At 46.6% G+C, this 20,107-nt stretch overlaps 1 protein-coding gene, 1 long non-coding RNA gene and 1 pseudogene across 12 annotated transcripts in view; 2 read left to right on the plus strand and 1 right to left on the minus strand.

Annotated features, from left to right (window-relative positions):
• Positions 1 to 5,696, minus strand: part of LOC109568039 (uncharacterized) — a 28,147-nt gene extending 22,451 nt beyond the window's left edge. The window contains exons 1-2 of one of the 5 annotated variants that reach the window (XR_011570335.1): positions 4,733 to 5,696; positions 4,092 to 4,182 (exon numbers count right to left, since the gene is read on the minus strand). This is a non-coding gene — a long non-coding RNA (uncharacterized lncRNA). Of the gene's footprint in view, positions 1 to 4,091 lie in introns of all 5 variants that reach the window. The other 4 variants (XR_011570333.1, XR_011570336.1, XR_011570334.1 and 1 more) reach the window with 4 other exon arrangements.
• On the plus strand, positions 279 to 2,461 carry LOC109568038 (spermatogenesis-associated serine-rich protein 2 pseudogene; annotated as a pseudogene).
• A 901-nt stretch (positions 5,697 to 6,597) lies between the features above and the next one.
• RIN2 (Ras and Rab interactor 2) overlaps positions 6,598 to 20,107 on the plus strand; it is a 208,264-nt gene continuing 194,754 nt past the window's right edge. For 4 of the 7 annotated variants that reach the window (XM_070802114.1, XM_070802116.1, XM_070802115.1 and 1 more), the window contains exon 1: positions 6,844 to 7,061. The gene's annotated coding sequence lies outside the window, so the exon portion shown is untranslated. Of the gene's footprint in view, positions 6,717 to 6,843; positions 7,062 to 20,107 lie in introns of those variants that run through there. The other 3 variants (XM_070802118.1, XM_070802117.1, XM_070802126.1) reach the window with 2 other exon arrangements.

The following is a 20,107-nucleotide window of genomic DNA, read 5'->3' on the forward strand; positions in this document are numbered from 1 at the left end:
AAATGCCCAAAGAAAATATGAAGAGAGAAAGTACAGTCAGTTTCACCAAAAAAGCACAGAACTCAGGAAGTGGCAGGGGATTATAAAACCCCCATATCATAAAACAAGATGGAAAAATTGAAAGAAATTCATCAGTTGGGTTTAAAAAGAAAATTCAATTATATAAATGTTGCTTCAAAAAGACTCATCATAATAAAAAGATGCAAAAAGATTTAAAATAGCCTTTCCTCTTCTCAGACCCCAGAGCATCCGGAATGCAGAGCCAGAACTAGGGAACATGGCGACTGTGGGGGCCCAGGATAGAATCTCCCTGGAAAAAGAGACATGAATGTCTACAATGATATTTCTTGACACAAATTTGATATGAGAGAAGAAAAGGAGATCGATGCTAGTGAACAGGATTTCAAATAACCAGGATTTTATATTTATCACCTCCAACTATAGCCTTCGGTCGCCTCCTTTTAAATCAAAGATAACTACAGTCAGAACCAAGACAAGGCAAAATAATACTTTTCTTCTGCATTTTTTGAGATTAAAAAAACCTGAAATGTCTAGCAAACAAAACCAGAAGGATTCAGCAGGATTCATTTTTGATTTGCAGTCCAATACTGTACTGGCCCAACGAGGAGCTTTTGAAAACATGAAAGAAAAGATAAATGCAGTGCGTGCAATAATAGTTCCCAATAAGAATAACAATGAAATTATCCTGGTTTTGCAGCACTTTGGTAATTGTGTGGACAAAACAGTACAAGCATTCATGGAAGGTAGTGCCAGTGAAGTACTCAAAGAATGGACAGTAACAGGCAAGAAAAAGAACAAAAAGAAGAAAAGCAAGCCAAAACCTGCAGCAAAACCAAATAACAGTATCCCAGATTCCAATAAATCGGTTTCCATTCAAGAGAAACAACCTGCGCCCTCCTCAGAGAAAGGTGGTACTAATGGTTATCATGTCAGCGGTGCCATCGATGATACTGAGTCTGTGGACTCACTCAGTGAAGGTATGGAGACACTTTCAACAGAAGCCAGAGAACTGGAGGATCCTGAGTCTGACACATCAGAAATGCTGGATGGAACAGGATCCTTGCTGGAGAATGGTGTCTCTGATTTTGAGGCCAGATCTTTGACTATGCGCTGTACTCAGAATTCTCAACAAAATAGGAACGTTGCCAAGTCTCTCTCAAGAACTACTGTAGGACCTCAGCTTTCAAATTTAGGCATGGAAGATGTTCCCCTCTCTTTCACCAACAAAAAGCTTGGTTCTAATATTGAAAAATCTGTGAAAGACCTCCAGAGCTGCACAGTGTCTCTTGCACGATATCAAGTTCTAGTTAAAGAAGAGATGGATGCTTCTATTAAGAAAATGAAACAAGCTTTTGCCGAATTGCAGAGCTGTTCAATGGATCGGGAAGTGGCGTTGCTTGCTGAAATGGACAAAGTAAAATCTGAAGCAACTGAAATTTTGCTTAGTCGTCAAAAGAAAGCCGAACTTCTAAAGAAAATGACTGATGTGGCTGTTCAGATGTCAGAAGAGCAGTTGGTCGAGCTCAGAGCTGATATCAAGAACTTTGTTAGTGAATGTAAATATGATGAGGATCTGGGACGAGTGGCCCGATTCACCTGTGACGTAGAGACCCTGAAGAAGAACATTGATTCATTTGGACAACTATCCCATCCAAAGAATAGCTAGTCAACACGATCTCAATGTAGCTTGGTTACATCTATGTCTTTGAGTAACCCATGTGATGCCTCTGCTCCCAGCCTTACAAGTGCTAACAAGAAAACCTCGGCACCGGGGGATACACCTACAACCACAGCAAACTCCGGTGGCTGATCCTACCAGGCTCATCGAGAGGTATTGCCAGGAAACAGACGAGGACAAGGCTACAGGCCACAAGGCCCAAAGTCCAGTGACCCCACGAACCAAGGGCAACATGACAGCGTGGGTCGTTACAGAAATAGCTCATGGTATTCATCTGCTTCCAGGTACCAGAGTGCTCTACCCCAGGCACCAGGAAACACTAGTGAATGGCGCCAGGCTCACTCTGCAGGGACCAATGGGACTGGAGCCAGCATGGAGCCCAGCCCACCCAAGCCCTCATTCATTAAGAGGCTCCCCCAGCGCAAACCTAGGACCTCTCAGCCTGACGTTGTGAACTCCTGAGGAAAATTCCAGCCGGTCTCTCTTCTTTCCCACACAATTCAACTTGGTAACTGGACTTTAGGAAACTTCTAGTTAGATTTAATAACAAAAAGAAGTTTACGCATATCACTTTTTATGCCATTCTAAATATTTAGCCATTCTAAATATTTTGGTTTATTCTCTCCTTGTTTCCTCTTTACTGTTTTTGGAAGGGAAGCTGTTTTGTTTTGTTTTTTTTTTCCCCCTTGACCTTTCCCAGTGAGATGGATTGATTCTGATTGGTCATTCCCACCAGAAATTACAGGCAACTGTTGCCAGGTTTCCCAAGGGTAAGCAGTGTTTTTCCCGGGGCTCCAGGCCTTCCAGAGGCCTGAGGAAGCCTTCCTCAGCCAACCCGGCTGTCCAGGCGTTCTGGAGGAGACGGATCACAGCTGGTCTTGCTGCCTTTCTGTCTAAGCAGAAGCCACACATGCCTGTCGGGTTCCCTGTAAACACCAGGGGAGGCAGCGAGGGGGTTGTGTACAACCCTGAATTGGCCAGAAAAGGGGAAATTGAATAGGTGAAAATGGAAGAACCCTGGGACACATTTGATAATCTGCCTGTGCTCCTAAGCCGTGCCTGAGACTGACACTCAGATCGCGGTTTTAGTCTCTCGCTTGGCACCATAGCTTAACCTGCAGTTTCTTCCATATGCCCAAGCCTTGTTTTCTATTACCTTAGGCTGCAAACCAGTCTAGGGAAGTCTATGGGAAAGTAGCATTAATTCAAGGGAAAAAAGTATTTCTTCATTTCAGTGTTTGAAGATTTTTGTTTCTATTGTTCTCCCTCTTTCCTGATTCCCATTCTGACCCTGAACCAAATTTATAGCAATATAATTAGTGTTAATCTAAGGTGTCAACCATCCAAAAATTGCTGCAGTCAATCTTTAGAGTTGAATTAATAAAAACAATTGCATAAATGTTAAAAAAAAAAAAAGATTTAAAATAGAGGATAGACTAAAAAATGTATTGAACATAAACACAAAGAAAGTGGGGGTCATGGTAGGAATTTCAGAATAAATCAGGACAAAAACATTTAATAGGGCTGCTGCTGCTGCTAAGTCACTTCAGTCGTGTCCGACTCTGTGTGACCCCAGAGACGGCAGCCCACTAGGCTCCACCATCCCTGGGATTCTCCAGGCAAGAACGCTGGAGTGGGTTGCCATTTCCTTCTCCAATGCATGAAAGTGAAAAGTGAAAGTGAAGTCGCTCAGTCGTATCTGACTCTTAGCGACCCCATGGACTGCAGCCTACCAGGCTCCTCCGTCCATAGGATTTTCCAGGCAAGATTATTGCAGTGGGGTGCCATTGCGTTCTCCGTTTAATGGGGCAAAGGAGGCTTATTATACTGATAACTGCCATCCATTGTAAAAGCATAGTACCCATAAATATTTATGTACTGGGTAACAGCATGACAATGTTAGAATACAAGAGGTAGAAAATGCAAAGAAAAATGTCTGAACTCCAGTTGAAATGGAAAATGTTCATTTTATTCAGGAATGGGACAGGGGAGAAAGCAGGATATAAATTAGAAGACTGGCAAAGAAAATTATAAAAATAAATGACACAAACAATTAGAATAAATGCAAAAGATGAATTCACATTTAATTAGTTGGTGTTTGAGTTCAGGAATAAACAGTTTTGAACAACTACTATACGCTAAGTATGAACTAGATTATGGGGAGCATTTAATAAGCCTTTTCTGATAAATATGGAATTTTTTTCAAAATAGATCTTATACTAGGTCACAAAGAAAACCTCAAATAATTTCAGGGTGGCTATGGGGATTGATCAAGGAAACGTTACCCATTTACCATTGCAGATGCATAAATAAAGAGAAGCTATCATTATCCTTGTGATGACTGTACAGCTCAGATCCTGGAATACCAAACCACTTTTTTCAGGACACTCACCTCTATTTGCCCTGCTCAACAGAGGAAAGAAACAAATTGCCAAGTTGCCAGCTCTGGGCAATGCTTCCAGACCAGGACTGCTTGGTTTACTCTGGAAGGGAAATAACTTCATTAGAAATGTCATTTTCTTGGCTGGCTGGTCCTCAGCTGACAGCAGTGCGCCCAAAGCACTTGTGATCTCTGCGGCTGACTGGAGTGCACACTGCAGTCTCCAGGGACCCGGGCAGGGGGAGACCAAACCTGCCAAGTGTGAGAATGTCCCTGAGAGGGTCCAAGGTTCATTATTTTTAAAAAGGTTTTCTTTTTTTTCCCCCCTCCTGGAGTTTTCTCTGACCACCTATCTCAAATCGCAGCCTCCCTAGCAACCTCTCTTTCCCTCCCCAGGTTCATTTTTCCTCCATGGCACGTTTCATCAACCATGGCACGTTTCATCAACCATGTCACATATCTTCCTTGTTTGTCTGGTTTATTGACTCTCTCCCCATGAGACTGAGGGTTCCAGGAGAACACAATGTTTTGTCTGTTTGGTTCCCTGCTGTAGCCCCAAAGCCTACAACAGGGCTTGGCACATACACAGTTGCTACTCAGTAAACAGTTTGGTTGAGTAACCCCCAAATCCATCTCTACAGTAGAATGTTTACCTGGGGGGAATACAGCCTAATGGGTCCCAAGTTCTAGGATACATTGAGCCTGTGTCCACAAGATGAATGAAGTTTTCAAGAGGGTGCTAGAAAGGGAGAAAAGGAAAAGAACAGGAAGAAAGGAGCAGAGGCCATACCTGTCCAGTATTTACCTGCTGCTGCTGCTAAGTCACTTCAGTCGTGTCCGACTCTGTGCAACCCCATAGACGGCAGCTACCAGGCTCCCCCATCCCTGGGATTCTCCAGGCAAGAACACTGGAGTGGGTTGCCATTTCCTTCTCCAATGCATGAAAGTGAAAAGTGAAAGTGAAGTCTCTCAGTCGTGTCCGACTCTTAGCCACCCCATGGACTGCAGCCTACCAGACTCCTCCATCCACGGGATTTTCCAGGCAAAGTACTGGAGTGGGGTGCCATTGCCTTCTCCAAGTATTTACCTGGGGTTGTCTACAAAACACAATCGTTCCTGGTGGAGGAAGGGAGGGAAGGGGGAGAGATGTGGGGCCAGGTCTGCCTCTGTCTGCTTCGCCCTTCTTCCAGTGTATCCAACCGCAGAGGAATTCCTGACACTTTTACCTGCAAAACCAGTAAGAATCCATACTTCACCTCTGCTCTGGCCACCTTTCTCTCAATCTGAGATCATTTCAAGTCTCCTAACTTGTTTCCACCTTTGCCCCTTGCAATGGACTTTCTGGTACAACATCAGACCCATTTTTCAGCAATGTAGCCAGACCACATTACCCTCCATGTAGACTCTGGTGATTTCTACCCAGCAGCTCAGAGCCCCTACCCCTAGTCCTCTTTGCAGGTTATTCCTTTCCTCACCTGCCCGAATTCCACCTGCTCAGGCTGGCCTCCTCGGAGCACCCCAGACACAAGGACTCCCCAGCCTGCTTACTTTGTCTCCAGTTCCCACTGCTGACAGCCTCTACAGCCCAGATAATTAGCTGACTGATGCTCATGGGTCACCCTCTGCCCCTGCACCCACCCCACCCCCGTCCAAGTGTCCAAGTAAGTCAGTTCCACCAAGGGCAGGGAGATCTTTGTTTGGAATCAATAACAAAGATCTTTTGGTCTTTTGTCCTCTAGCTCATCTCCAAACATTACAGCAGTGCCTGGCACAAAAGCAGGTGCTCAATTATTCATGGAATGGTTGACTTGGAACAGAAGACGAGCACAGTGGGTTCCGTCTTCCTGGGAGTCTAGCTGAATACAAAGGATAAATTTGGGGATTTTTAGAAGGTCTGGGGCAGAAAGGAAACAAAATATAAGATTTCTGTCCGTTGGCTTCCTTTTTCTGCTCCGTCCAAAAACGGTGTCTCTGAGTTGTTCTTTTGTTTTTGTTTTTTTGAGACACCAGCTACTTTGGTAACCTTTAGGTATTTCTCTCCAGCGGGGAAGTGAGAGAACTTCCCCTCACCAGGGACTCGCCAGACCACTCCTGGTTCGGGGCGGTGAACCCGCCCGCACCCCCTCGCCTCTCTGCCTGTGCGCGTCGCCCCCACCAGGGGTGAGAAAGGTCTCCCAGCGCGGAGCCGAACCACATCCTCGCACTCTCGCGGGCCGGGGGCTGGGCTGCTCATGCAGAAACAATCCCAGGCGGCCCCCTATGCAGCGAAGACGAGCACAACATCGCGCGGCAGGCACCCGGCGCGTTCAAAGCGGGGACAAAGCGCCGCGCCCCACTCGGGCTTCAGGGACTAGGGCTCCCAGCCCGCGCGGCGGATCGGGGATTGCGGCGGGGCGGTGGGGCTCGTTCCGTGGAGGGGGGGGTGCAAGTGTTCATGCAGCCGGGAGGATGAGCAGATCGAAAGGGGACGCTGGGCCTTGTCTCCGGGAACAACAGCCTGGCTCTCCCCGGGGGAGCGAGCAAAGCGCGGCGGCGGCGCCGAGGCGGGTCGGGAGCCGGGCCAGCGGGGTTCGCGCCGGGTTAGATCAACTTTCTGCCGCAGCTCTCCGCCCTGCAGCCGGGGCGCCGGCTGCCGGGGTGAGCGTAGAGGCTGCGCGTCCCGGGGCGCAGGGTGGGCGGTACGGGGTGGGGGGTGGGGGGCGGGGGGGGCAGGGCGGGGGTGGACCCGGGTCGCGCAGGCGCCTTCCTCGCCCCCTCGGCTCCCCCGCCCCATCGCTCCAGAGTTCGGGAGGGCGGCTGGGGGAGGGGGATGGCCCGAGCTGGAGCCGAGGGAGGACGCGAGGCAAACACAAAGCCCTTCCCTCGCCTGCCTCCTCTTCCTCCGCCAACAGCGCCTCCCGGGCGGGGCAAGTCAGCCCGGCGCCGGTCCGCGGGGCTCGGGTCGCCCCCCTCTCCGAGACCTGCGGGGAGGGCCTGTGCGAGGTAAGGGGCGGCGGCAGCGGAGACCCCACCCCCTGGGCCTGCACCCCAAGCGCCTGGAGACCCCCCAGCGGGCGCACGCGGGCGGAGGCTTTGCAGGGTTCGGGGCGCGGGGTGCTAGTCCTCGCACGCTCCTCCCCTCTGGAGGAGACCTGGGGGGCCTGGCAATCGAGCGGCTCTGGGGTCGTGGGGACGCACGGGGAAGGGGGCACCAGGGAGTAGGGGCGCCGGGACTGGGCCAGGATGGTCTTTCCCAGCGGGAATCCTCCCGGGGCCTCTGCGCGGAGGGTAGTGGGGAGGGGGACACCGCGGCTGCAGGCGCGGGGGCTCGGGGTGCGCGCGCGCACGGCGGACGGCCGCGGGGACTTGAATGGAGTTGGACCTGCGGGGATGCAGACGGTGTGTCAAGTGCGCCCTGAGCCGCGCAACCTGGAGCTGGGGTCGCAAGCCCGGGGCAGACCGGGTCGGTGCGCTCGGCCAGTGTGCGGGGCAGACGCTCGGGCTAGAGATTTCCTCCCCTCACCCACTCCTGCGGGGGAGAGGCCGGCCGGGGAACGAAGGGGCTGTCGCCGTGATTGATGGCGGTGCGGCAGGCGGAGGAGCCCAGGGTTCCTGCGCGGAAGGGAGGGGGTCACTCTCACACTTTGAGGCTTCCACGTCCCCCCATCCCCGGGTTCGGTCTCCACCCTTGGACTCGGGTCCCACCAGCGCAGTGTCTACCCACCCGCGCCCCTCGCCCCCGACGGCCGCGGGACTTCGGAGAGTTTGCAGAATTCAGCTTTAAAGCCTGTGATGTGTTGCCAAGAAATACAGGCGAGAGGCTGACCCCGCCCCCACCTCGGGCCCTCACCGGCGCCTGGCTTCTCTAGTGGAGGGGGGTGCAGGGGGGTTTCCTAACTCAGGACAGAAAGCCACAAAAACCCGAAAGCTGGGGGGCTGTATTTTCTTGCAGCCCTGAGGGTTTCAGGCACAGTAGGGTTTCTTAGGAACGTGCTGTCTTCAGTAAGGAAACCCCAGGGCACTCTTCCGACCAACAGGACTTTGTAAATATTGCAGCAAAAACAAACAGCTGGCGGAACTCGGTCATTAACAAAAATAGTATTTTAATGCACTGTTGAAAACCATCAACTTTCATGTGAAAAATCCCCTGAACAAAATGTCAACGTTTTACATCAAGACCGGTTGTGGTTATGACCTTGCGTCACTGTGCGGTGGAAACAGTGTTTCCAATCGCCCTGTTTGTCTAGACCCCACCTGGGGGTTTCTGAGCCTTGGCAGAGTGGCATGCTGCAGTTTAGGCAGTGCGGCTTTAAACAGAATAAATAGTCATGTTCTTTTGTTTTTACTGTGACTCTAAAAAAAAACATGAAATATAATTGATTTACACTGTTGTGTTAGTTTCAAGTATACAGCACAGTGATTCAGCTGTACACAGAGATACATTCTTTTTCGGATTGTTTTCCCTTGTAAGTTGTTTTTTGACTGTGGAACTGCTACTATTTTACCCAGTTCAAGTATGCGAGAGTATTTTTGTGAGTGTACATAGAGGTGGGCATTTCCTTTTTGGCCTCCAGTTCCAATTCTATCTCTAGAACAAACATGCATTGTCCCTGCCTTGGCACCTCTACAGCATCGTGGCCTGGGATTGAGGGGGGCGAGGGGGGCGGTGGGGGGCTCCTATTTGGGACCTCAGAAAGAACACTGGTGGTTGACAGGAGCTTTGGGGTTTGGGGACTCTGCTCTCAGCCTTTGGAGGCTGGGGACAGGAGAACGCCCTGCTACTGTGACCTCCTTTGTCTGGAGACCCTCTCCCTGCTGCAAACATGTTCTCTGAGGGAAGAAGGAGATCTAAAATAGCCCTCCCCTCCGCCCCCCCCCCCCCCCCCCCCCGCCCCCCATGCAGAAATAGATGCAAGCAGCTTGACTCCCTCTAGGGCTGCAGGTATGTGCTTGTTTAGAGAGAACGTCCAAGCAGCCCTCCCCCAAACCCACCCCAGGTCCCCCTCCCAGTTCTCCAAATTCAAGGGCCACCACCATAATTCTTCTCCAGAAATATCTCTTTGGGGAGCTAAATCCTCCCCTTCCTCTTGGAGGAGACAGATAACTCATTTCTCCTCTGTCCGAGGGTATGCAGCCCTGAGAGGTCGGCCACAGTTGGGCCCAATTAGCACAGGCACTGCCCACATTCCACCACGAGGCTCTGTCCTGTTCCTCGTGTCAATCCAGGTCTGATGATACTGCCAGATTCCTAGTGGTTTCAGCTGAATTCCGGCCGCCTTTCCCTGGTCAGGCACCCCAAGTCCTTGGGTGTGTATTGTACATGCATGTTTGCTCAGTCCTGTCTGACTCTGCAACCCCACGGAGTGTAGCTCGCCAGGCTCCTCTGTCCGTGGGATTCTCCAGGCAAGAATACTGGAGTCGGTCGCCATTTCCTACTGCAGGGGCTCTTTCCAACTCAGGGTTCTAACCTTCGTCTTCTGCGCATCCTTTGTCTCCTGCATTGGCAGGCTGATTCTTTACCACTGAGTCACCTGGGAAGCAATTACTTTTGAGCAGTATTCAGTGGCCCCTGCTCAACCTCTGTCTTTGAACTTCCTAAGGGTGAAAGCCAGCTCCAAGCTCTTACTGCCTAACACTTCGTGAATGGGTGTTGAAAGAGTGAACAGAAGTTTCCTTCTGTAAAAAGCATTTGGAGGAGTTGCAGAGCAATAAGTATATCCTTAGCAGATAATCGTATTATTCTAGTGCTTTATAAAATGCGTTTCCAGATAATATCACAGTTGTTTGTCACAACAACACTAATAATTCCGTTTGGTAGGTAGAAAAACAGAGGCCTGGACAGGTTAAAGCACCAAAGTTGGAAGTAGAGCCTCAAGCCCAGTACTCCTTTAGCTGAACCCCTGCTGACTTGCTGGAGGTGGCTGGACTCAGATACACACACACCATGAAGTGTATGTCCAGAACAGAATTTACGAAGTGGTGTGTTCAGAGGCACTTTTCCAGAGACATTACTACAGAGTCACAGGGGTAAAATGTTTTAGAGAAATAAGAAGGTTAAGCAGGTTTTCCACTGCAGGACTTTTCAGTGCCATTATTATTATGTGCATCGGGACTCTTTAGGATGACTCCATAATATGGAATGTTTGCCAACTTCATTTGGCCCCAGAACCAGGAAGCGTCTTCCGGATCCACCATTCTTAAGGGGTCCACTTGGGGAAATTGCTTAGTTCATGCAAAACCTCCTAACGTCTAGGCAATGTTCAAGGAATACTAGTGTGCAGAAGAGTAAAAATATATGTTCTGGACATTTAAAAGGCAGAGTAATCCCCCCTTGTAAATTTAGAGTGAATTGTTGGCTTGCCAGCTCCTATGCATCTGATTAGTCTTCCCAGGCGGTGCTAGGTGGGTAAAGAACCCACCTGCCAATGCAGGAGACATCAGAAACATGGGTTTGATCCCTGTGGGGTCAGAAGGATCCCCTGGAGGAGGGAATGGCAACCCACTCCAGTATTCTTACCTGGAGAATTCCATGGACAGGCGGGCTACAGTCCCTGGTATCTCAAAGAATCAGACACGACTGAAGTAACTTAGCATTTGCACACGCATGCCTCTGATTAACATGAATCAGTGCTCTCCCCATCCCACCCCCTGGTGTGATCGGGTCTCAGGGACCTGGAGTTCTTTGGTCAGCAGTGCAAACAGGCCCTAGTGAGTGGGCTCCCTGGGCTGCGGTAAGCAGGCAGAGCTCACCCAGCCTCCCTAGACAGCGCCTCAGAAGCCCCCAATTCAGACACACCCATTGTTGGCAGTTGTTTTTGAATCAGAGCTTGCCTGCAATCTATTAGGTACTTTTTACCCATTGGTACCTCTGGCTATTCAGGCTTGATTGCATTTAAGAGAGGAGCTGAACAGAGGATTCCAGTGTGTATTTCAGGGATTCAGAGGAGAGTGGTGGGCTAGGAGGAGCCCTGGAAAAGATGATACTGTGATCAGACAGGCTGGGTGAATTTAAGTCCATCTGCATTTGGATGGAGGCATTTCTAGGTCTCCAGTGCTGAGCAAATGTGTCTGCAGATTTGTGTCATAGGTTATTCCAAAGACTAGAAGATATGTGGGCTCCTTTAGAGATCTGTATTTAATAGGATGGTGTCACAGAGGTCAAGAAAAGGAATGTTTTGAGAAAAATGGACCAATCAGATGGGGTGGATATTCCTGAGTGAGCATGTGAGTGTCCTTCTGCATGTGTGGCCAAGGGAGACAGTCGGGAAGAAATACTGAGTGTGACTTCTAATCTGTTGAGTTTAAAAGTCCTGCATGTTACCTCGATAGAAATTGTCAGTGAAGAGCCAGAGTTGGGGTACTGGGATACTGAGGGGACCAGAGTGGGCCAGTGAACTAACCCAGGGACAGGCCACAGGACAAGTAGAATGAGGTCAAGGCAGAACCTAGAGGCCCATGTCCAGGGGCCTGGAAGGGAAGAGAAAATGCCTGTATTGATGGTGAGTCGGACCATTCAGAACTTGTGACTGGCCAGGACCCAGACTACCCCTAGTTTGTGAATTATTTTCTAACAAACAACTTTATATTAGTTTCATGTGTGTAGCTTAATGATTCAGTATTTATATTGTGAAGTGATCACTGTACGTCTAGGTAACATCTGTCACTATACAGTTACAGAATTTTTGTGTATGTGATGAGAACTTTTAAAATCTATTTTAGCAACTTCCTTGATAGCTCAATTGGTAAAGAATCCACCTGCAATGCAGGAGACTCTGGTTCGATTCCTGGGTCGGAAAGATCCGCTGGAGAAGGGAATGGCAACCCACTCCAGTATTCTTGGGCTTCCCTTGTGGCTCAGCTGGTAAAGAATCCACCTGCAATGTGGGAGACCTGGGTTTGATCTCTGGGTTGGGAAGATCCCCTGGAGAAGGGAAAGGCTACCCTCTTCAGTATTCTGGCCTGGAGAATTTCATGGGGTCGCAAAGAGTTGGACACAACTGAGTGACTTTCACTTAGCAACTTTCAAATATGCAATACAGTATTATTAACTGTAGTCAGCATGCTGTTCACTGCATTCTCTGACTTACCTATTTTATACCTGGAGGTTTGCACCTTTTGACCACCCTCACCCACCTTTTGACCACCCTCACCCATTTCATCCCCTGTCCCTACCCCCTGCACCTACAACTCTGGCAACCAGCAATCTGTCTTCTTTTTCTATGAGCTTGGCTGTGTGTGTGTGTTTTAAAAATTCCACATATAAATGAGATTATAAGGTGTTTGTCTTTCTTTATCTGACTTATTTCATTTAGTAGGATGCCTTCAAGATACATTCATGTTTTTGCAAATGGCAGGATTTCACTCTTTATGATGGCTAGATAATGCTCTATTGTATACATGTACCACACTCTTGAGAGTCCCCTGGACTTCAAGGACATCCAACCAGTCCATCCTAAAGGAGATCAGTCCAGGGTGTTCATTGGTAGGACTGATGTTGAAGCTGAAACTCCAATACTTTGGCCATCTGATGCGACTCATTGACTCAATGGAAAAGACCCTGATGCTGGGAAAGATTGAGGGCAGGAGGAGAAGGAGATGACAGAGGATGAGATGGTTGGATGGCATCACCGACTCAATGGACCTGGGTTTGGGTGAACTCTGGGAATTGGTGATGGACAGGGAGGCCTGGCGTGCTGCGGTTTATGGGGGTTGCAAAGAGTCAGACACGACTGAGTGACTGAACTGAACTGAACCACATCTTTATCCGTTCATCCATCAATGGACAGCTAGGTTTTTTTTCTATATCTTGGCTATTGTAAATAGTGCTGCAGTGAACATGAGGTGCAGATATCTCTTCAAGTTCCTGTTTTCATTTTCTTTGGATAAATATCCAGAATTGGAATTGACCATGTGGCAGTTCTAGTGTAAACTTTTTGAGGTATCTCTATTTTGGTTTCTGTGGTGGTTGCACCAATTTACATTCTCACCAATAGTGCAGAAAGGGTTTTCTTTTCTCCACATCAGCAACATTTGTAACCTCTCTTGTTTTTGATGATGGCCATTCTGACGGGTGTGAGGTGATACCTCACTGTGGTTCTGACTGATTTCCCTCATGATTAGTGATGTTGCACATCTTTTCAAGTGCCTGTTGATCATCTGTATTTCTTCTTTGGAGAAATGTCTGCTTAAGTCTTCTGCCCATTTTTGGATTGGGTTTGTTTTTTGTTGTTGTTGAGTTGTATGAGCTGTTTGTATATTTTGGAGATTAAGGCCTTGTCAGTCACGTCATTTACAGATATTTCTGAGATGAGAGTTTAAACATTATGACTTAAGATCTCAAGAGATCTATCATCAGATCTAATTTTAACTGTTGACATAAGGTGGAAATCGATCTCTTTCTTATTTTTTTCCTATTTTAAAAATTTATTTACTTTTAATTGAAGGATAATTGCTTTACGATATTCACTAATTGTGTTAGTTTCTACCAGACATCCACATGAATCAGCCATAGGTTTACCCATGTCCGCTCTCACTTGGACCTCCCTCCCACGTCCCTCCCCATCACTCCTCTAGGTTGTTACCCAGCTCCGGGTTGAGTTTCCTGAGTCATACAGCAAATTCCCATCTAGTTTTCATATGGTAATGTATGCTTCCATATTACTCTCTGGGTACATCCCACCCTCTCCTTCCTCCTCCCCAAACCGTGTCCATTAGTCTGTTCTCTATGTCTGTGTCTCCATGACTGCTCTGCAAATAGGTTCATGAGTACCATCCTTCTAGATTCCATATATATGCGTTAATATGCGATATTTGTTTTTCCCTTTCTGACTTACTTTCCTACGGAATTTTTATCATTTAGTGTAAGTACCAAGAAACCATTAAAATAACAATTGCAAGAGAAAAAAATGATCAACATTAAGGGTAAAAGAAAATGAATAGTATGAAAAAGTAGCATTTTTCACCATTGTTTCTCCATAAGTTCATTTAAACATCTGGGCCTTAGTTGGTGTTTACTGTACTGAAGAATTCCCTGTACACACCATGGAAAGTGATTGAGGAAAAAAATGGAATGCTTCAGAGGAAGCTGTACTCAGTTCTTCTGGAGAGAGAAAAAGAGCCTCACTTGAAAACCAAGACTGTGTTCTCAGAGGTTCTGATGCTTTTATAAATGAAACATCATTCTAGAAACAGAGACAAAAATCAATAAACAGCAGCGTAGTTGTTGAAGGTTGACTGAACTAAAGGTTCTTATACAGCTGTATACTTGTGTGTTATTCAATTTAACAAAACTACCTTTGAGGAAACTTTTTTTTAGTGAGTGCTGGGAAAATGGACCAAGATACAAAACAATCTAAGCGTATTTATACACCGTATGAAAACCCAGCACAGAAGCAGGGGCAAAATACTGTAACAGGTAAAGCATTTTCAGAAGAATTTAACATTCAACAGACGAGTTTACCAGTGGCGGTTGGTGAGGGGACTCAAACCACCTTGTCCTCTGTCTCGATGATGAGATGTGAAGCCTTGTTTTTCATGTAGAGTTGCTTTGGCTCAGCCCCTGCCCTGCTCTACAATCCACTGGCCCTGCCATCGGGTCCCTGCACCTCGTTCATGTCACATCCTCACCTGCCTCCTTCCCAGCTTGGATTTTGGGGTCTAGGGTAATAGCCCTTCTTTGGCATAAACCTGAATTCTGTTGTCGTCTCTCTCAGGGGACTCCCCTGTGTGAACCCATCCCCTGGTCTATGTCTGCCCCAGGAGGTGGACAGGCTGGAAAACCACAAGCATGTCAAGGGTTCATAGCTGTTGATCTCAAGGGCTCCTGCTCCATTTATCAGTCTCTCTTCTCAGTACCTGTCTGCATCTGAGATGCACTGGGAAAGTTACGGGCTTGTCTGGTTTTTGCCAGAGTAGCACTGGCGTATCTACAGCAGATACTTAAAAAAAAATTATTGGAGTATAGTTGCTTTACAGTGTTGTGTTTCTGCTGTACAGCAAAGTGAATCAACTGTATGTTTATATACGCCCCCTTTTTTGAATTTCCTTCCCATTTAGATCAACACAGAGCACTGAGTAGCATTCCCTGTGCTACTCTGTAGGTTCTCATTCATTATGTGTTTTATACGTAGTAGTGTATCTGCGTCGATCCCAACCTCTCCATTCATCCCACCCACCCCACCCCTTTCCTCCTTGGTGTGTTTTCTATGTCTGTATCTCCATTTCTGTTTCTCAAATAAGATCATCTGTACCATTTTTTGCAAAAGTAGAAAGTCAAGAAACACCTGGAGTAACAGGCAAATTTGGCCTTGGAATACGGGATGAAGCAGGGCAAAGGCTAACAGAGTTTTGCTTAGAGAACGCACTGGTCATAGCAAACACCCTCTTCCAACAACACAAGAGAAGACTCTATACATGGACATCACCAGATGGTCAACACCAAAATCAGATTGATTATATTCTTTGCAGCCAAAGATGGAGAAGCTCTATACAGTCAGCAAAAACAAGACCTGGAGTTGACTGTGGCTCAGATCATGAACTCCTTATTGCCAAATTCAGATTTAATTGAAGAAAGTAGGGAAAACCACTAGACCATTCAGATATAACCTAAATCAAATCCCTTATGATTATACACTGGAAGTGAGGAATAGATTTAAGGGACTAGATCTGATAGAGTGCCTGATGAACTATGGACAGAGGTTTGTGACATTGTACAGGAGACAGGGATCAAGACCATCCCCCCCCCAAAAAAATGCAAAAAAGCAAAGTGGCTGTCTGAGGAGGCCTTGCAAATAGCTGTGAAAAGAAGAGAAGCGAAAAGCAAATGAGAAAAGGAAAGATATTCCCATTTGAATGCAGAGTTCCAAAGAATAGCAAGGAGAGATAAGAAAGCCTTTCTCAGCGATCGACGCAAAGAAATAAAGGAAAACAATAGAATGGGAAAGACTAGAGATCTCTTCAAGAAAATTAGAGATATCAAGGGACCATTTCATGCAAAGATGGGCTCAATAAAGGACAGAAATGGTATGGACCTAACAGAAGCAGAAGATATTAAGAAGAGGTGGCAAGAATACACAGAAGAACTGTACAAGAAAGATCTTCACCACCCAGATAATCACGATGGTGTGATCACTCACCTAGAGCCAGACATCTTGGAATGTGAAGTCAAGTGGACCTTAGGAAGCATCACTACAAACAAACTAGTGGAGGTGATGGAATTCCAGTTGAGCTATTTCAAAGCCTAAAAGATGATGCTGTGAAAGTGATGCACTCAATATGCCAGCAAATTTGGAAAACTCAGCAGTGGCCACAGGACTGGAAAAGGTCAGTTTTCATTCCAATCCCAAAGAAAGGCAATGCCAAAGAATGCTCAAACTACCACACAATTGCACTCATCTCACACGCTAGTAAAGTGATGCTTAAAATTCACCAAGCCATACTATGAACTATGAACTTGCAGATGTTCAAGCTTGTTTTAGAAAAGGCAGAGGAACCAGAGATCTAATTGCCAACATCCTCTGGATCATCGAAAAAGCGAGAGAGTTCCAGAAAAACATCTATTTCTGCTTTATTGACTATGCCAAAGCCTTTCATTGTGTGGATCACAACAAACTGTGGCAAATTCTGAAAGAGATGGGAATACCAAACCATCTGACCTGCCTCTTGAGAAACCTGTATGCAGGTCAGGAAGCAACAGTTAGAACTGGACATGGAACAACAGACTGGTTCCAAATAGGAAAAGGAGTACATCAAGGCTGTATATTGTCACCCTGTTTATTTAACTTATATGCAGAATACATCATGAGAAATGCTGAACTGGAAGAAGCACAAGCTGGAATCAAGATTTCTGTGAGAAATATCAATAACTTTAGATATGCAGATGACACAACCCTTATGGCAGAAAGTGAAGAAGAACTAAAGAGCCTCATGATGAAAGTGAAAGAGGAGAGTGAAAAGGTTGACTTAAAGCTCAACATTCAGAAAATGCAGATCATGGTATCCGGTCCCATCACTTCATGGCAAATAGATGGGGAAACAGTATAAACAGTGGCTGACTTTATTTTGGGGGGCTCCAAAATCACTGCAAATGGTGATTGTAGCCATGAAATTAGAAGACAGTTACTCCTTGGAAGGAAAGTTATGACCAGCCTAGACAGCTTATTAAAAAGCAGAGGCATTACTTTGTCAACAAAGGTCCATCTAGTCAAGGCTATGGTTTTTCCAGTGGTCATGTATGGATGTGAGAGTTGGACTATAAAGAAAGCTGAGCACAGAAGAATTGATGCTTTTGACCTGTGATGTTGGAGAAGACTCTTGAGAGTCCCTTGGACTGCGAAGAGATCCAACCAGTCCATCCTAAAGGAGATCAGTCCTGGGTGTTAATTAGAAGGACTGATGTTGAAGCTGAAACTCCAGTACTTTGGCCACCTGATGCAAAGAGCTGACTCATTTGAAAAGACCCTGATGCTGGGAAAGATTGAAGACAGGAGGAGAAGGGGATGACAGAGGATGAGATGGTTGGATGTCCACCGACTCAGTGGACATGAGTTTAGATAAACTCTTGGAGTTGGCGATGAACAGGGAGGCCTGGCATGCTGCGGTTCATGGGGTTTCAGAGTCAGACATGACTGAGCAACTGAACTGAACTGTACCATTTTTTCTAGATTCCAGACATATTCGCTAATATATGATATTTATTTTTCTCTTTCTGACTTAACTCTGTATGATAGACTCTAGGTCCAACTACATCTCTACAGATGACCCAATTTCATTCCTTTTAATGATTGAGTAATATTCCACTGTGTATATATACCACATCTTTATCCATTCATCTGTTGGTGGACATTTAGATTGCTTCCATGTCCTGGCTATTATAAATATGCTGCAAAGAACTTTGGGGTACATGTGTCTTTTTGAATTATATTTTTTCTCTGAGTATATGTCCAGGAGTGGGACATAATAATAGTTCTTATTTTTAGTTTTTTGAGAAATCTCCATACTGTTCTCCATAGGGCTTGCACCAATTCACGTTCTCACCAGCAGTATAGGAGGGCTCCCTTTTCTCCACATCGTCTCTGCTGCTGCTGCTAAGTCGCTTCAGTCGTGTCCAACTCTGTGCGACTCCATAGACGGCAGCCCACCAGGCTTTCCCGTCCCTGGGATTCTCCAGGCAAGAACACTGGAGTGGGTTGCCATTTCCTTCTCCAGTGCATGAAAGTGAAAAGTGAAAGTGAAGTCGCTCAGTCGTGTCTGACTCTAGCAACCCCATGGACTGCAGCCTACCAGGCTCCTCCATCCATGGGATTTTCTAGGCAAAAGTACTGGAGTGGGTCGCCATTGCCTTCTCTGACATCGTCTCTAGCAGGTACTTAATACAACTTTGTTGACTTAAACAGTTAAGGCATGAAGATTCTTGAAGGCTTGGGCACAGTGACTAAAGAGGCCAAATATCCCTTTGAGCTAAAAATAAAAGCTTGCCTGTTGTGAGGCAGCCTGCCAGTTTCTGTAGGAGCCACCCCTCTCTCAGCAGCCCCAGCCCAGGGCGCTGGGGCTCAGGCCATGAAGTTAGGAAGAACATGAGCCGTGAAAACGCTTTCTCTTCATTCTTTTCCTCAAACCTGGAACAAGTTTCTGCAAGAGAGATTTTTTTTCTTAAGTGCATATAGCGCTCAGATTTAGAGATTAAAGTCATTGGATCATCAAAAAAGCAAGAGAGTTCCAGAAAACACCTACTTCTGCTTTATTGACTACACCAAAGCCTTTGACTTTGTGAATCACAACAAACTGTGGAAAATTCTTCAGGAGATGGGAATACCAGACCACCTGACCTGCCTCCTGAGAAATCTGTATGCAGATCAAGAAGCAACAGTTAGAACTGGACATGGAACAACAGGCTGGTTCCAAATAGGAAAAGGAGTGTGTCAAGGCTGTATATTATCACCCTGTTTATTTAACTTATATACAGAGTACATCATGCCAGATGCTGGGCTGGATGAAGCACAAGCTGGAATCAAGATTGCCGGAAGAAAGATCAATAACTTTAGATATGCAGATGATACCACCTTTATGGCAGAAAGTGAAGAAGAACTAAAAAGCCTCTTGATGAAAGTGAAAGAGGAGAGTGAAAAAGTTGGCTTAAAACTCAACATTCAGAAAACTAAGATCATGACTTCATGGCAAATAGATGGGGAAACAATAGAAACAGTGAGAGACTTGACTTTCTTGGGCTCCAAAAATCACTGCAGATGGTGACTGCAGCCATGAAATTAAAAGACACTTACTCCTTGGAAGAAAAGCTATGACCAACCTAGACAGCATATTAAAAAGACAGCATATTATAAAACATTACTTTGCCAACAAAGGTCCATCTAGTCAAAGCTATGGTTTTTCCAGTAGTCACGTATGGATGTGAGAGTTGGAATATAAAGAAAGCTGAACACTGAAGCAATTGATGCTTTTGAGCTGTGGTGTTGGAGAAGACTCTTGAGAGTCCCTTGGACTGCAAGGAGGTCCAACCAGGCCATCCTAAAGGAAAGCAACCCTGAATATTCATTGGAAGGATGGATGCTGAAGCTGAAACTCTAATACTTTGGCCACCGGATGCGAAGAGCTGACTCATTTCAAAAGACCCTGATGCTTGGAAAGATTGAAGGCAGGAGAAGGGGATGACAGAGGGTGAGATGGTTGGATGGCATCACCAACTCGATGGACATGAGTTTTAGTAAGATCCAGGAGTTGGTGATGGACAGGGAAGCCTGGCATGCTGCAGTCCATGGGGCTGCAAAGAGTCAGACATGACTGAGTGACTGAACTTAACTGAAAGACATTGGGATATTTGAATGTAGCCTCCAGAAAGACTTGAGCAATGGGCTGAGGGATAAAGATGCTTAAAGCTAATAAAGGCTCCCAACCCTGAAGAGTTGCTTCACTTCTAAAGAAGATGCTCTCCTGCACACACCAGGGACCTTAAGCTTTCAACCCACGTGTGTGACTGGAGGGGCCAGGCAGGACCAGTACATAATTTGCGAGGCTCCAGGCAAAATGAAAATGGC

This window comes from Bos indicus, chromosome 13, assembly GCF_029378745.1.
Source record: "Bos indicus isolate NIAB-ARS_2022 breed Sahiwal x Tharparkar chromosome 13, NIAB-ARS_B.indTharparkar_mat_pri_1.0, whole genome shotgun sequence".
In the NCBI taxonomy this organism is placed as follows: domain Eukaryota; kingdom Metazoa; phylum Chordata; class Mammalia; order Artiodactyla; family Bovidae; genus Bos; species Bos indicus.